The sequence below is a fragment of the Danio rerio genome, chromosome 12 (assembly GCF_052040795.2).
Source record: "Danio rerio strain M-AB ecotype USA chromosome 12, GRCz13ab, whole genome shotgun sequence".
NCBI lineage: Eukaryota > Metazoa > Chordata > Actinopteri > Cypriniformes > Danionidae > Danio > Danio rerio.
In genome coordinates this window covers 5,067,242-5,072,940 of record NC_141032.1, presented here as the reverse complement: position 1 = coordinate 5,072,940, position 5,699 = coordinate 5,067,242, and the positions used below count along the sequence as shown (strand labels likewise).

Genomic DNA, 5,699 nt, shown 5'->3' with positions numbered 1-5,699 from the left:
TAAATAATATTTGACTAGATATTTTTTAAGATACTTCTTCTATACAGCTTAAAGTGACATTTAAAGACTTAACTAGGTTAATTAGGTTAACTAGGCAGGTTAGGGGAATTAGGCAAGTTACTGTATAAAGATGGTTTGCTCTGTAAACTATCGACAATATATATAGCTTAAAGGTGCTAATAATTTTGACTTTACATTTTTTTTTATTATTAAAAACTGCTTTTATTCTAGCCGAAATAAAACAAATAAGACGATCCCTCTTTATATGAAGTGTCCCTAACTACTATGTACTTACATCAAAAAAATAAATGTTATGTACTTACTGTGTTTATACACTCTCAGAAAAAAAGGTACAAAATTGTACCTTTTAGGGTACAAATGGCCCGTCACTGGGGTGGTACCCTTAAGGGTACAAATTTGTACCTCTATTTAAAGGTACAAAATTGTACCTTCTACATTTGTACCCTTTAAGGGACAATTTTGTACCCCCACCGAAGGTACAAAAATGTACCTTTTTATATTATATAGCATTTTCAGGGTACTGACCCAGGCATTTTGATCCATTGGTGACTGCATGCACAAATAAATAAATAAAACATTTCGGTTCGCAGATGTCCATTTTTATTTATTAATGTAGAAATATTTCATTACAACTCACAACTGAATGTGTCAAGAAATAAAATTACACAGCAAGTATAAAGCAGACATGTAAAACAGTAAAAAGAACAATTTAGATAACAAATAAAAATGGTTCACTCACTGTACAGTATATAATCTACCCTTAATACAAAGACCACAAGAATACTGTTTAAGATTTATAAACACATTACACAGGCTACATCAAGTACTGCACTTTATAAAGTCCAAAGTGTTTGTCTTGAGTCAGAATACTCAGTCATAATAAATAATTTGTCATCAAAATTTTCTCTGTATTTCAGAATGAAGGCAAACTTTCTCTCTAAATTGCTTCAACAGTGCAGAAAACCAAAAACATCAGTAGCCTCTTCCTCAACACCAGTAGATTACTCCTCATCATCCTCAAGTGGAGTTGTAATTTGTTGTAACACAATATGTGTTTATGCTTTTGATAAACATGACATGTAAAGCACTCATAACTGGAAAATGTTCTTTGATAGTCATTAGGACCACAAGTTATTTAAAAATGTGCTTTATGCATGAATGAGAGCAGTGTGCTGGATTAACTTGATGATTGTGATTATCCCAAGAGCATGTAGAGAAACAAAAAAACAAGGTTGATCACTTTGGTAACTGGAGTAGATCGAGGCTTGTCACCGTCCACCGTTCATTCAAAACATTCCACTGCAGAAACATCAAGGTGTTCTTCTAGTAAGATGGATATGTCAAAAATGTATATTCGTCCACATCATTAACCCGGCCAATCGCAATCCCATCAACTCTGAAGACTGCTGTGACTCGTCTTGTTAACACAGTTGTCCAGTCGGTGGCCTCCTCCTGTACTTGAACTGTTGGATGTGGTGAAGATGATTCACTGTAAATGACAAAGCAATAATTACATTAATATCAGTCACTCTATCACTGATGAAGAGAAAATCAACATGCATAGAAAGTAAAATAATTAATATTCAATGATTTAAAAAAAAAAAAAATCACAGATTAAAAGACTAATATAAATTTCATTCATTCATTCAATTTCTTTTTGGCTTAGTCCCTTTATTAATCTGGGGTCGCCACAGTGGAATGAACCACCAACTTATCCAGCATGTTTTATGCAGCAGATGCCCTTCCAGCTGCAACCCAGTATTATGAAACATCCAGACACACTTATTCACACACACATTTATACACTACAGACAAATAAGCTTACCAAATTCAGCTATAGCGCATGTCTTTGGACTTGTGGGGAAACCGGAGCACTTGGAGGAAACCCTCACGAACACTGGAAGAATATGCAAACTCCTCACACAAATACCAACTGACCCAGCCGAGGCTCGAACCAGCGACCTTCTTGCTGTAAGGTGACAGCACTACCCACTGCGTCATCCTAATATAAAGAATATCAAGCATTATAAAATGCATTTATCACAGCATATACTAAACAGAAAACAACATACGCACCGGAGCACACCGAAATGTTGAAGTGTCTCGCTTAACAAGGCTGGCAACATGAGAAGTGCTGCTGTAAAATCAATTCCTGGAACATAAGATGTGGCATACAAACAAATATGAAGGAATCCATGCAAAGCTAGAATTTAATAATATTAATCAAGTGGAGAAAATTTAGAAAGAGTACCTTAGAGTCAGGTCCTTAGAATTCTTCAGTTGATCTCTCATCTTTCGATGAATACCTAAAAAATAATTTTAAACACGTGGGTGTACATTTACTGTTGTTTGTAAGTAAAAACCTACAAATTTTGGTGGTATGGGTAGGTTTAAGGGTGGGTTAAAGTGTAAGGGATGGTCATCAGTGTATTTACAAATTTATTTACTAAAGTTAATTACAAATGTAATTACATACATGTATTTAATCAAGCATAAGTACACAGTAAATACATGTAAATACACAATAAGTACATTGTAACAAACTATTAATTCTTATGTAAGTACATATTAGTTAACGCCACTTAATATAAAGGGACAAAAAAGACTTTCTCTACAATAAAAAATATTATCAGACATACTGTGAAATTTTCCTTGCTTTGTTAAGTATTATTTGGGAAATGTTTAAAAAGAAAAATTTGCAGAGTTAATTCTGACTTCAACTGCATATTAAAGTAAAACATACTTATTAAATAAATAAAAAACATCTTGCTGGCAAATGAGGTCAACCTTGGGATCTGCTGGACAGTGGTATTTAAATAGAGATATAAAATGAAATGCACTGTGATTCTGAAATAGAGACTTTTGATACACCATAAAATGTTCTTGTTCTAAATATGCATGATTTGAGTCATAATTTTTGTAGATCTGAATACAAATGTTATATTAAATGACAGTGAGCCTTTTCTGTATGTAATGTTCTTTAAACAACTTTTCATTTTTGACTCAAATATTTCTTTAACATGATTATAGTAGCAATAGTGTACCACTTAGCTTGGCTTATGTAGAAATAGAGTAAAATACTTTATTGTAAAGCACTATATGACATATGAATTTATATTTGTTCAACCATAAACCATTATTATTTTTGTAAGCTGCGTAAATCCTATAAAGATAGTGAGATGGCGAGAGCACATTTGGTCTCTGTATAACTATAACATGTTAATATTTCATTTCATGATCTGCACCATATCAATGTCACGATCACACGAAAACAGCGGGAAACTATATACAGTATATATGAACTCAAATAATAATGTAAACAGCCTGCTGACTTTCTCTTATTTAACTAACAAACAATCATGATACAGGTTTGTATATGGAGTACATGAATGTCTGCAGAAAAGCTTGAGGGATCCCAGGGACTCCTCCGACCGGGAAAACAACTCCAGATGTCCAGAGCAGGAAAAGTGCACAATGGAGTCTACAGGGAGGGAAGAAAACCCTAGGTAGCCGACAGAAGAGGATGAGAACAGGGGGAAAAGGGCCCTGAATGAGCGCTCATCTCCTTTATATAGCTCAATTCAATAGACACCTCCAAATTCCTGGAAGTTCCTGACGCTCTGAAAGGGTTTTATTTGAGAGCGAGACCTCGTCTTGTCATCGGGAAAAATACCGGAGGGAATGTGGAGGGTTAACGGAGCTGGAGGACATCTGAAGTGCCAAAGGGCATGAAAAAAGGAAAAGAAAGAAAGAGACGGAAAAAAAGTGTGACTCAAGTCAGGGGAACAAAAAAGCACAGGAAAAGTGCAGCGATAAAGGAAAGCTTGTGTGAGAGGAGGGGATATTTTAAGAGATGGCTTTCCGGCAGGTGAGAGAACTGGGGGAAAAAAACTTTGAGGAACAAACAAATGGTCGAGACGTAAGAGGAGCTGAATCATAAGAGGAGGGAGATGCTGCATGTGACTGTGTGTGTGTGTGTGTGTGTATGTGTTTATATATATATATATATATATATATATATATATATATATATATATATATATATATATATATATATATGTATATATATATATATATATTTATCATTCATTCATTCATTTTCTTTTCGGCTTAGTCCCTTGATTAATCCGGGGTCGCCACAGCGGAATGAACCGCCAACTTATCCAGCACATTTTTACGCAGCGGATGCCCTTTCAGCTACAACCCATCTCTGGGAAACATACACACGCACACACACTCATACACTATGGACAATTTAGCCTATATATATATATATATATATATATATATATATATATATATATATATATATATATATATATATATATATATATATATATATATATATAATATGTATATAAAATGAATATTTTTATTAATTTCTCAGTGAATATAGACAATGTATTTTGCATTTAAACAAAACAGATTATTAAACAGATATATTTATTAGAATGATATTTTAGTCTCCAAACATATTTAGAAATTGAAAGACAATACAAGTAAATTCAAGTAAAATATTGCAAAAAAAAAAAATTTTTTTTCCTATGTTTAAATTTGTATTTAATATTTTTCTATAACATATAATTTTGGTATATATATATATATACAGTTGAAGCCAGAATTATTAGCCCCCCTTTGAATTTTTTCTTTTTTTAAATATTTCCCAAATGATGATTAACAGATTCAGGAAATTTTCACAGTATGTCTGATCATATTTTTTCTTCTGGAGAAAGTTTTATTTGTTTTATTTTGACTAGAATAAAACCAGTTTTTAATTTTTTAAACACCATTTTAAGGACAGAGTTATTAGCCCCTTTAAGCTAATTTTCTTTCAACTGTCTACAGAACAAACCATCATTATACAGTAACTTGCCTAATTCCCCTAACCTGCCTAGTTAACATAATTAACCCAGTTAAGCCTTTAAATGTCACTTTAAGCTGTATAGAAATGTCTTGAAAAATATCAAGTCAAATATTATTTACTGTCATCATGACAAAGATAAAATAAATCAGTTATTAGAAATGAGTTATTAAAACTATTATGTTCAGAATTGTGCTAAAAAAAGTCTTCTCTTTGTTAAACAGAAATTGGGGGGGGGGGGGGGGGGGGGGCTAATAATTTTGACTTCAACTGTGTATATACACACACATGTAATGTAAATGTAAATGAACAGTAAGAAATGTACTTTTTTGAGGGACATGAGTTTTCTTATAAACTGAGCCATGAATCTCCACTTCAGGTGCTCTTACATTACTGTTTTATTCACATCTGTACTCTGCAGGTTTTTACATAGAGATATGTTTATACATAATAGCCTGGTTTTATGATTATAATATATCTTTATTAACATTTTTACAAATAAATAATAAATACATTCTGGCAGTATCTGAATTAAGAAGAAATAAAAAGAGATCCTAAAATCGCCTTTGTAAAATCCTTTAAAAAAAAAAAAGTTTTGACTTTATCCATGTTCACACTTTTGAGATAGACATTTAAGCAAATGAGTGCATATTTAATAAAATAATGTTTAAAAAATGTGCTACGTTTAAACCAGTTTAGAAAAAGAAAACTATGCCTGTATTACAATCAACCACAATTGAAACAGAGGACACGCCCCTTTGCTTGGCCCCACCCACGTCCATCAGTCACATATAAGCTGAGGAGGCAGAGCAGAGCC

General features: G+C 32.8%; 1 long non-coding RNA gene across 1 annotated transcript; it reads right to left on the bottom strand.

The window, feature by feature from the left end:
* Positions 1–598: 598 nt before the first annotated feature.
* LOC147841260 (uncharacterized) lies at positions 599–2,375 on the bottom strand. The gene is made up of 4 exons (XR_015503804.2): positions 2,273–2,375; positions 2,098–2,173; positions 1,847–2,023; positions 599–1,510 (listed from the first exon to the last, which is right to left on the bottom strand). It is a non-coding gene; the product is annotated as an uncharacterized LOC147841260 (long non-coding RNA).
* Between the last annotated feature and the right edge of the window lie 3,324 nt (positions 2,376–5,699).